Source organism: Gavia stellata, chromosome 24 (genome assembly GCF_030936135.1).
Source record: "Gavia stellata isolate bGavSte3 chromosome 24, bGavSte3.hap2, whole genome shotgun sequence".
Taxonomy (NCBI): Eukaryota; Metazoa; Chordata; class Aves; order Gaviiformes; family Gaviidae; genus Gavia; species Gavia stellata.
Window position 1 is genome coordinate 2017668 of NC_082617.1, and position 12689 is coordinate 2030356.

Sequence of the window (12689 nt, forward strand, 5' to 3'; positions counted from 1 at the left end):
CCCTTGAGATCAGAGCCTTTTCTCTAGGTTCCTTCTCCTCCACCCTCCCACTACATGAAGGAGCTGTTAACTGAGCAATGAGAGTTGCTCCTGAATTGGGTAAAGGGTTTCAGAAGGCCAGCACTGACAGAAAACACTCCTAGGGTAAAAAAGGATGTTTGGGGTTTTCTTTTTTAATTGTTTCTCAAAAGCCAGCCGGGACTCCTTTTGAATATGTTGAAGTAATGAAATCAGTGATGCCTGAGAGGAGATTTACCCCGGCAGGCAGTACCCTGGGCGACAGCCTCTTCCAAGTAGTGTAACAACAGCTACCAAAGGCAGTTCTGAAATCTGCCCTGTATTGGGCACAAGGATGTCCAGGGATTTGATTAACTCGCCTCTTTGCAGAAGTTAATGCTCCAGCAGCAACGTTTTGGGGGAGCTGGAGAGGTGTTCGTAAGAAATTCCACCAGCAGGATACTCTCATAACCTCAGGGCCATGAAGCCAGCAATGATCAATGAATGCTGGATAGATTCTGCCCAACTTAAAAAAACCCAGCACTCTAGATATATCAAGGGACGAGGTTGTATAACCGCATTGCAGCTAGCCGAGCTGTCTAGGGAGATATTTAGAAGTCAAAATATTTGCAACACTGATAACCGGAGGCTGAACGTGACAGATTTGGAAATAAAACTGGCTAATTTTTTTTGCCATCCAGGTGACTTTTCAGTGCTGAGGAAACTTCTGCAGCAATGTGATTTTTCACATGGAGACATACAGTAAAAAATGTGATCAGCTCTTTCTTGAGTTACTATTAATAAATACTGCATTTGGTTTGCTAAACAAATGCATCAACATCACATAAGGAGATTCACAAAACTCAGCTGCAGTGATGAACGTGTCAAGGTAGTCTCAAAACAAGTATATGGAAGGCACACACAGGCTTTGGAGCGCTTCAGAGAGGTCCTACCATGACCTTTCAGGGAGGAGTAGAAGATAACACAGAGAGGGCAGGGTCTGGGCTGAGGACATGCTAAACAGAATCACAGAATCACAGAATCACTACGGTTGGAAAAGACCTGTAAGATCATCAAGTCCAACCTGGAAAAAAAAAAAAAAAAAAAAAAAAAACCACCACAAAAAACCAAAACCCACCACACAACAACAACAAGCCACAACCCACCCAACACCACACAGCACCATGTCCATCAAGCTACATGCCACAATGCCACATCCACACGCTCCTTGAATATCTCCAGGGAGGGTGACTCTACCACCTCCCTGGGCAGCCTATTCCAATGTTTCACTACTCTCTCAGTAAAGAACTTTTTCCTAATATCTAGCCTGAACCTCCCCTGGCGCAACTTGAGGCCATAAAACAGGCTGGTAAGCGCGTACAGAGCATTTTTTATGAGAAAGAACAGAAAAGCAGTGTGAGTGCAAAGAGAAAAATTATTCCGCAGTGAGCAAATGAGATGAACTGGCTGAAGAAGGCCAAGGTGAGGATTTGGGACAAGGTGTGTGGCAGCAGTAGGGTGTATGGGTGAGCCTACAGCGAGGTGGGGGGCCAGATATAGGAAATAGTTCAGGGGAACACATGGATCATGTCTTAGAGTGAGAAAATGTAGGGAAAATGGAGAATTTCTGGCAAAACCCCCAAAAGGGTGGCATTTGCTTAATTAACAAATGTCAGTTGGCACATCTGCCTCCAGACCCCACTGTGTCCCCCATTTCCCCAGGACCAGGCTCAGAGCCCACTCCTTGCAGGATGAACCTTTTTCCAGTACACAGCTGACAAATACTTCTCTGATTGACACCCATCTGCTCCCGTGCTGCTGTCCCTCTGTTACCAAACTCACTCTTCTCCTACTTCATTATTTTTCCCCATTGTCTTTAGGGAAAATAACACCACCCTTTATCAGCTTCTGTTCTTCATGGCGACAGAAGTTTGTGTCATCTCTTCTTTTCAGGCCGCTGGTTGCCCCTGTGGCACTGGGACAGCCCAAGCCCAGCTCTGCGGATGACGACCAGCGTGTCTGGTCACATCACACCTGTAATTCCTGACTTCTCTTGAAACCATCCCAGCCTCACATTTGCCTTTTCCACGGTCACATCGCATACTGGTTCTTGTCCTATTTGTTAACAAAGATATTAAATACATTTGAATTCAGAACAATTTCCCTAGTGGCTTCCCTCCAGCCAGCCCTTGCAGCTTTGCCCTAACTTGTCTCCTAAGTACCTTTTCAGACTGGTCCTGGTTGTCCCTTACTGTAATTCAGATAATCTTTTCCTATATGATACGGAATCAAAAGCTTTTCTCAAGTGTGAGTGGTTAGAGATGCTACATTTCTTTACCAAGAAAACCACTTTTTTATTCGAAGTTATCAGGCTGGTCTTGCACCATCTAGCTTAATAAACCCATGTTGAGCTCTAATCTCTTTTCATTTATCCCACATCTTTAATTCTTCTCTGTCCAAATTGGCTCTAACAGCTCAGATACCACAGGGATCAAACTATCCGGCTGATAGGTGCCAGTTCACTCTTTTCCTTTGCCCTGGGAACTCCCCTGCCTACTCTTTGTTCCTCCAGTGCCACCCTCAACTTAGTAGATTTATTTGAAATAATCATTACTGGACCTGCAGTTTGATGTTCTGGTTATTTTTAGATCTCTGAGGTTGAGATTATCGGGCCCCCTGGCTCCAGTGCATTGAGTTGTTCAAAAGTTGCTCCTCCGCGGATGTGATCAGCTCCATTTTCATACCCTCATTCACAGCAGCATCCTGCTGTTGCGTCTGCATTCAAAGTTTTCTTCATTAGTGAAGACTGACACAAAATATATATGTAGTTTTGGGGCTATATACAGAATATCTTTAATCTTCACTGTTACTGGTCAGCAAACCCCTGTCTGTCTGCTCTTTTTATTCATAACACGAATGAGTCCTTTACAATTTGCTTCAATTCAGTTTTAACTCAGCTTGACTTTTGACAATTCTCCCTTTTTTTATACGCTTTCTGAGATTCAAGATGTAGGTTTATTTGCTGCTCAGTTCTTTCTTTCTGTCCTTGCAGCCTCTCTGTTTGGTCCTCACAGACTTTTGGACAAAATTATTCATTGTGTTAAACCTGGAGCCCAATCCTCCAGGATTTTCCCACTTGCTTTGGAAGCCCATGCCAGATCCTTTTGCATATTTGATTTCAACACGTTCCCACTGCTTCCTCACCTATATCCCTGAGCTGCTCAGGACAGTCATTTAGTTCATTTGGCTTATTATCCTCTGCCCTTTGAAATCAAGAGCCTTATTTGCAGATAATAAAGTGAGCCTTCCATTTGTCTGAACTAAAATAATTCAAAATAAAGGGATTTATTAGTGACTGGCTCTGCTAGTCAAATCCAAATGCAATGCTGTATGACTCCCTGTTGGTAAAGGAGTTGTGGAGAAGGTGTGTTACCTGTCACAGGCAGGAACATTTGGGGTGGTCCAGCCTGAAGAAGCATGTCGTGAACGGTGTCTTGCCTGCCAGATGCAATGCTGACTCCGATGGAAGGTGCCCAACCCCTCTGCTTGTACTGAAACAGCTCTGGTGTCAGGAGCAAGAAATGTCATTTCCCTTCGATGCTTTCCAAGAAGAACCTGGTTGAAGAGGCAGAGAAAGGACAGTCACTTGGAAGGACCACAGAGGTGTACCTAACTTTTCTCAGAAGTGCATTTCATGCCACTTCAAGGGGCTCACTGTTTTTCTGGTAAAAGTAAAGAGTGGGAATAAGACCTAAATTACGAGATGCTCATGATTAGGAGCACGTGTTACCAGCTTCTGTTTGCTGGGAGTGTGATCTAGGACAAGGGTGGACACCAGTGGACTGTTTTAGCAATGACGACAGAGCAGAAAAGCTTCCCTATTTCTCAACTTGCTTAAAAATCACAGCAAAGTGTCACAGCCAAACCCTATCTCGTAAGAGTTTGTTTTTCCTCTGTGCCCCCTCTGCGTCTCCACAGCTGGTACCCATTGGTGCCACCGCATTATTTGCCCTAGAGCCAGTTTGAACTATTCCACCTCGATCAATTCATCTCAGCTACTTACATCAGCAACTCAGGAATACGAAATGTCATTAGCCTTTTATCTCAAAATACGCTTGTCTCAGGCATTTACCTGTGCTTTTTCTCTGTTTCTCTGGTGAGAAGTTAATGTGTCTTTCAACAAGTGCCCTTCCATTAAACTTGCACTTGTTTATTTTAAAATAAAAGTAAGCTGCCACAGTGAGCATAAAAACATGCAGCGTTTTATGTGGGAATCTGAAAGAGTATTATATTAAAATGCACATTTCTTTGCTTCTCTTCTGAATCTCATGAGACTCTCTTCCAGGGAATTCCAGCTGGCAACTGCTTTCCTCCGCATTAATGTGAATCAAGCTTTTTCAACTATAAAAGTTTCTTCACGTGATACACAACCCTTTAGTGAAGTTTGCCTTAAAATAAACAATAAAACAGTTCTTTGGCCCACCATCTCCTGTGTTCTTGCGGTAAAACCTGCCATTGCACACCCTGGTCCACCAAGGCAGGTCTAGAGAAATGTAGCTGAGCACAGCACCCCGATCCTGAGCTGGTGGAGATCCCCAATCCCAGGAGCAGCCCGAAGGAGGGAAGGCATTCCTGGGGGAGGGCACAGAGGAGGATCCCACCGACCCCAGTGCCTCTTTGCATCCCCACTGTGGGGTGAGCTGGCCATGGGACAAGTCCCAGACTCTCAGCTAAATCCACCTGGCTGGGGTGGTGTCATGAAATTTAAAAGGTATCCTCCACCGCTATCGTGCCCCACTCAGGTGGCCCCACATAAGGGTCTCCAGAGCTCTGGTTTCAGCCCCACTGGACATGGAGCCAGACTGGGGACATCCTGCGCTGGAGGTGTAAATCTTGCCCACAAGATGATGCTCCACACGGTTCTGCCGGGGGTCTGCAGGTAAAAGACCTGTGGCTGCCCAAGGGCTCTCGCACACAGGAGGATAGCTGAAAAGGCTGCCTGGGCCTCTGCTTTCTGCATTTTTATTTTATTTTTCTCTGCAGAGTAAAGTATCAGCTTTATACTGATACATACTCTGTGCTGTTCCCCATCCAGGTCACGGTCTCCAATCCTCCTGTGCAAATCGAACTCAAGTTGAAGAAGAGGACAGCGGGAGCTTGGATGTGCAGTGGGTCTCCTTGGAGCATGGAACGCGGTTGCTGGTTTGTCAGAAAATAGCTGTGATACAGATGTGTGTGTTCGGCCTGTGAGGCTGCTGTAATTAAAAGTCCTTGCTGGGATACTGGCTGACCCTTAGCTTTATACACACACGGATGTCAAATGTCAAACTGTCTCCCCAGCTCCAGCAAAACTGGCCTGACGAGACAGCCACTAGTGAAAGTCGAGCAGTCTATTGGGACATCTGGCATTCAGCATAATTGTTTATGAGACAAAGCTTGCCAGAAGCAGCAGCAGGCCAAATTGGAAAGAACTAATGGCTAAATATTGGGGAATTATCTGGCTGGAGCAGTACGGCCCAGCCTGGTTAATTAGGAGCTTGCAATGAATATAGAATTGCTGTTAATTTTAACCCACCATGCCTTTCCTGAGGCGAAATAGTGAGAGTATCAGTATTATGTGATTTGGTAAATGGTGGAAGGGAATGTTTAATAATGGTGGATTTTCTTCTTTATCTTAAGTGCTTCACCCTTCATCTAGCAGGCACACACCCACTCCAGCAAGGCAGCTAAGCTGACGGCAGCAAACACACCAGGATTTGGCCCCGCATGCTTTTTCAGTGCCTTCTGCAGAAATTCTGCCCGAGTAGCAGCACTCTGATGCCTGCCCATTGCAGACGGAGCATCCCTGCCTGGCACTGCAGGCTCCCAGCCCCATCATGGTTTCCCTCAGTCCCCGTGGGGCAGCCCACCACCAGGTCCCCCCTCCGCAGAGCAGGAGCCAGAGAGTTGCTGCTGTGGGGAGAGCTGGGGCAGGGGGATGTGGGGCAGAATGAGGATGATGCATATCCCAGGTGCTGCTGCAAGGGTTGTATGGGTGGGCGGGACAGGCTGGGGACATCTCCGTGGGGGCCTGCGGCAAGGGGGCTGCACTGGAGACAAGGGGAGGCGGGAAGGCCAGGAGCACTGAGGGGGTTGGGATCCATCAGTGGAAGAGGTTTGGGGCAGGAGAGAGGTGTAGTGGAGGGGGATAAGCTCAGGTGTAGGATGGGGCTCTGCAGTGGGGCCGGAGGCACCAGTTTCTAGGACTGAGGGTACAAAGGGCTGTGTTAGAGGGGGATGATGTTATTGTGGGACGCTCCTTGCCACTGGAGCGATCCAGTTCAGGCACTGAGACACGGACACCGGGATGCTGCCTCCACCTTGCGCAAGGGGAATGGTAGTTCTGTGCAGAGTCACACCTGAGATAAGCTTCTTTGTTGGTGCCAAGGGAGTTCAGGTCATATGCTGATCCTCTGCTGATCCTCTGCATTTTAGCAGCCGCTAAAATGATGTAGGAAGGCTTTGTTTGTGTTGTGTTCTGAGAGTGTGTCCTCAGACAGCACAGCCGGGTGCTCCTTCAGAGCAGTGCCACCCGAGGATGCTCTCCCCTAACCAGCATAACAGCTTTGGATTTTGCCTTCCTCAGTTTAGACCTTAATGCAACAGATGTGAAGGCCATGCTAGATGGTGAAGGAGTCTATTCCAAATCCATAGTTCCCTTCAGACATGAGTGCTGCAATGCAGAGGAACTCAAGGGACATGATAACAAACACACTAAGAAGCATCCTGTTTGTGTCAGGGCTTAGATAGATGAGGGTTGTGCCGCTGCAGATCGTGACCTATGAGCACATGAACTTGGTTCACTCCGATGGTCAAAGACTGGCCTGATGAGCAATGGAGAGGCCACCAAGCCTCAGCAATCCCTTCTGAGGCATCTTTGACTTTTGTATGATCTGTTCAGCATCACCATCACATGGAGGGGGGCTGTTTGTATGGCACCTTGATGACAATTTAAGTCAAGTTTCTTTGAGTGAAATCTTCCAACTCATTAAAGGTGATGACATTTCCACCCTCAGATATTGTGTTATGCATTAACCCACAAATGGTACCAATTCCCAAAGAGCAGAGGTGATTGTGGTAGATGACTCTAATAAGACTAAAACCATCTCCGGCTATTGTAAGTAAGAAACCACCACAGCCTGGAAGTCCATTCCCTCAACAAGCCAAATGAAATCAGTCTGGATTTTGGACCATTGCCCCTGGATACTTTCCATGAAAACATTCAAGCTTTCAACAGGGTCTGGGGCATAGCTTGGCAAGAGAAACCTGCACTTATAATTCTCTCTATATATTAGCACTGATTTGGGCAATCAGGCTTACATCTTGGCCGATGCTCCCATTTCATAGTTTCATATCTTGAATTTCAATGTTCTCAAACTGTACCCAGTGTTCCTAAACTGGAGCTTTGATCTCCTCTGGAAATGCCTGGACGACAGTGACTTCAATATTAGAGAGCGATGTGCATCAATGCAGTATCACAGGAGGGTGACACTGTTTGCCTTCCTTGACTCAGGCATATGACTTTCCAAATGTTCACGAAAATTCCCTGAGTCACTCAGCAAGTTCATCCTCCGTTGAATTGATGATCGAGACGTTGTCCAAGTATGGCATGAAATTACAGAAAGCAGAGGTACTATGAAGGGTTGAAAATTTCCTTTTAATGGAAAGTTCAAATAAGAGCTTGGAAGCAATACAGAGGCCTGAGACAGAAGGAGGTCTACGTGCAGGACCACATCTGCTGCCCCATCACGTAGCATCTTCCATGTGCTAACATGCATCCTCCAGCAAAGGCATCTTTTACCTTCCTCTGGTGTGTCTGGTCCTGGACAGTCTCAAAATCAAGCACTTATTTTGAACCACCTGAGTAATTCTTACTATTCAGCTAAGAAAATATGAAAGAATGATGTCTATTACTGCACTAGAAAACAAACCGTACCTCTGTGCGACTTCCCAGCTTACCCCTGCTCTTTCCTCACATGCTCCACTTCTCTGAGGACCTTCTTCCCATAATCCAGGAGACCTGACCTCAAGTTTTTAGGAAGGAAGACTTTTTGTGCAACAAGTCCCAAGTAACCTTTCTTTCTTAATTTAAACTTAAATTTATCTCATATTTCAAAATCTGAATGCACCTGGCTGTAGAGTGTTTATACGGAGAAGAAAAATTAGCGTGAGTTTTGTAATGAACTGCACTTTCTGTATTATTTGTGGCAAAGTATTTTTAGTGGAAATTTCAGAACATGTCTGGTAGGACATCACTTGGCTCCTGTATCTGCTGAAGTGAAATACAATACTGTGTTTTTACTAATAGCTGTGAAAATTCTTAGCAGGTGTTAATAAGTAGGAGAAAAATCTTTTCTCTCTTTTTTTTCCCCAAAGGAAATAAATTATTATGTCAGAATTTAAAGGAATTTAGAAACTAAAAATGCAGAAAGGTACTGAATGGGATTTATGAAAACACCTAGGCAAGAAATAAACCTTTGCTCCCCTTGAAATGCATTCCTTGCTTGTGCAGTGGTACAGCTGCATACATTTTATACAATTTGTACAATGTTATCTTTCTTCTCAAATATTTAAAAACCTGTTGTGCTGTTTGGAAAGCTCACTCAGGGTTATGTAATTTTAGTTTTTCATCAAGCTCCAATGCATATATTTGTTAGTATATATTTGAAAACAAGCAAGCATTCCTCATTCACCTGGCATCAGTTAGAAACACAGAATTTTTACCTCTCCCTCCTGAGCAGAGCAATCTCAGAGAGCTGCCACTGTTGAGTTAGTGGATGACTTGAATCAGGGTGAGAGGTACTGGCAGCATTTTCTGCTCCAAACTGTCCTGTCTCGCAAGCAGCAACGAGAGGAGCTGAGAAGAGGAGCAATACCTCTGTGCAAGGCTGGATGAAGGGTTTAGAGCTGAAATGCAAAGACTTTCACAAAAACTTGTCTGTTTGCACCCTCAAAAGCCAGAGGTGCCAGCACTTTGCAAGATGACTGACCAGGCAGGTCAGGACTGACCACTGCTTTTAAAAATGGGAGACGCAAGTTCCTTTGGCAATTCAGGTTGAGGAATATGCCTGATCAATATGCCTCAACTGTAGGTCAATACCGCACGTGTGTGTGCTTCCTTTTGCTGATACGTCCTCACCCTGGTGTTACGTGGACCAGGAACACTGACATTGGTAAATCACCAGCAATCACCAGGTTAGAAAAATTGGTGAAGGAAACTTCCTGTGATCTGCAGGAGACACAGAGCCGGAGCCCCTGAGAGACCTGCTGCCCGCCTGTCCTGCTAGGCTCTGCCCACCCTGGTCTGCAGGACCCTCATGCTGTTTTCTTATGATGACAGACAGGGTGGATCTTGCTGAGACAGGGGAGGGTGGGTTTGGATGCCCCTGGTGAGGGCAGGCCAAGGGGACAGCTTGCCTGGATAATGGAAAACCCCTCAAGAATTAATTAAATGCATAACATACACAGAAAATGGGAAGATGCCATAAAGTGAAAGCAAAGGTGGAGCTGAGCGCTGGAGGATCTGAACACACCTGGTGTGTTGTATGATCACGAGGGTCCTTGGAGTCCTAATGTAAAGCCAGGTATTTCTGTCTATAAAGGTGTGTCCAGGTTGAGCAGAACCTGGGGTAGCAGGAGCCCTGACTGTGAAACCCATGCCGGGTTTTGCAGAGAGGCCATCCAGATGGCCATCCAGAGCCCTCCTCACCCACCTGAGCCCAGCTGAATCTGCTTCCTCGAAAAAACGTTGCCTTTTCCAACAACCGCCCCAGCTATAAACCCTCCTCTGCAAAGCAGGTGTGGCCCTTGCTGGAGGTCCCGGTGATCCTTGGTGCTTGGGAACACTCATGGGGTCTTGCTACATGTCCAAGGCATGGGGCAACACTGAGGGTAAAGCAGGAGGCGGAGGTTCGGAAGGGACCATCAGCCTGATCCGGTGCGCATCCTGCAAACACAGCCCTCGCCCCAGGCACCGAGTGCTGCTGCGTGCACATTTCATAATTACCGTTTTTTCAGGCAATTTTTAAATGGCCTTCAGCTCTGTGAAGATGAGCTGCAGGTCACGTTCCACCGGCAGTTATCTGCATCACTGGTGTGCCCCCATGCCAATGGGGACGGCTGTCCCCGCACGGTGCGGTGAGCGCGACTCCTGCTCATTTCCCACAGCATCAGTGTCGCTGAGCCTGGCGTGGTTCGAATGACTGTGATTACAGCCTTACATTTTCAGTGATTCAATTAACAGCCTGATTAGTAAGATACTATTCCATTTTATAATTAGATTAATGAGAGTATTCATTCAGAAGTTGTTATCTCACTTAATAATGACCTCACTGATTATTCTATCTCCTTTAACTGAGTGACTGATTTTGATTAAAATAAATATAGCTCACAGCACCTGGAAATTCATTCTTCTATTTAGAAGGAATCTGATAGAAAGAGATTCCCTTTTAAGAATTTCTTGAGAGTGATTAAATATTTTGGTCCTCCCGAGGCTGATTTTTCATGTTTTTAAAGATGACATTTTTGAAATATTTGATGATAAAATATTTATTAAGCCCTGTATTTATATTTTCAATACATCTGTTTCTACTTTGACTGCTTGAACATAATTTCAGCAGAAATACGTATTTGCATGCTGAGCTGATTTAAAAAAACACCCACAAGTGCTTATAGACACACACAGACACACGTCTGCACACACACATAGACAACATACCATTGAACCTCACTATTCATTTAATCCTATACCTTACATAATGATTTCTGATTTAGGAATGAACACTGCCATCAGTCATTTAGCCAATTGAGTTTGTCAGATCCCTGCTGCTTATGATGATATTTTGTATATTAATTTATTTTCTAAAAGCGGTAAGAATTAGAAAGCACAACTGCTAAACACTTTAACATGAAAAAGGCAAACAGGCAGGCAAATAGAGTTAGCAGGTTTGTAGGAAAGGCAAAACACGTCTGATTACCACAGCACAACAATTAGTGGCAATCACAAAATCTGTGCTAGTTTGGACACCTTCAGTTGTGTCAGCAGCAGAGTGAAGGTGAACGTGACCACTGACAGCACCTGGTTTGGGAGGCACTGCAGGTCCTTCACAAGACAGAAACCGCATTTTATCAAAAACTATCCAGCTTTTTCAAAGAGTGGCTGGTCTGGGGACAAGCAGCCCCTGAAGGAAGATCACCTGGGGTGGTCTGCTCCTCTTGCTCCCATGGGAAGGGACCGGCAGTAACCGGATTTTGCCCATGACCCGAGGGGACTTGGTGCCCCCCGTTTGCAGTCATGGTGATGGGATGCTCAGGGCCATGGGGGGACGGCACCTTGCTCACTCCATGCTTCACCCCGAAATGCCGAGGCCTCGCTGTGCCTCAGCATCTGTCCTTTTGTGTCTGAATTCACACGTGCAATATTGCAGGGTGAGTCACTGGGCTTCTGTGCTCTCCCTCTGAAGTAAGTCGTCTTTCAAGAGCTGCATGTTTTTGTTCTGGTTAAGAAGAAATCACATCGAGCGCGGCAGTGCAGACTGGCTCTGCTCACAGTGGGGACGAGGGGGAAACACAGACCTTTGCTGGAGTGGGGCACATGCTTGCAAAGATACAGGAATAACTACCAGCCAAATTCAAGTTGGGTTAGTATTTAAGGGATTGATGCAGCCAGTTTTCTCCAAAGACAGCTGCCAAGATGCTGTCAGCCTGATGCTGACATGACAGCAGCAACAAAACTCACCGCTGATAAAGGAAGGAAAAGCTATCACTGGTGCGGCGCAGCTAACACCAGGGTCTGGGCTAGCGCAGCCAGTGAAACGGGACACTGCTGGAATTGCCCATCTTCTCAGGCACCAAATAACCTGACGAACGGAACCAATACCCTGTCCTGCTAGGGGCAGGTCACAGATTCACAGAATCACTAAGGTTGGAAAAGACCTGTAAGATCATCAAGTCCAACCATCAACCCAGCCCCACGATGCCCACTAATCCATGTCCCACAGTGCCACGTCCACACGTTTTTTGAACACCTCCAGTGATGGTGACTCCACCACCTCCCTGGGCAGCCTCTTCCAATGCTTCACCGCTCTCTCAATAAAGAAATTTTTCCCATCACAGGGGTTTCCAGCTAGTACAGTCCATGTTTGCACATCCTCTACAGCGCAGTCTGGAAACAGTGATGCTGCCACCTCCCCCAGCAGCTCTGAGAGGTCCCTTATTCTGCCTCCCCTTTCGGGAGTAAACACTGCGTTGCACCCTCTCACCTCAAACTGCATCATCAAATATCCAAAGTATTAAATACCATTCTGCCTGACATCGCACATACTTCACATTCCTGGCTTCTCATTTCTTGAATTTCCCTTTATATCTGAGGTCTCAAAAAGCTTTGGTACCCATATAAAACAGACACATGCTCTAACTAGAATTGACTGTGTTTATAATCCACTCTTAAATACTTCCGATCATCGTATCCATCTGCATCCCTGAATCCTACTTACACTGTTTGCCCTGGGCTGCTAAAATGCCCTTCTGTAGCTCAGAGGCAGAAGGGAAAAGATGCTGCTAGAGCTGTAGAGGGGCACTGGGGTTTGGAGCTGCTAGGGTCACTTCCCTGCTAGTTCTAGCAAGCCAAAAAAACCAGAGGAGCAGAGCAGGAA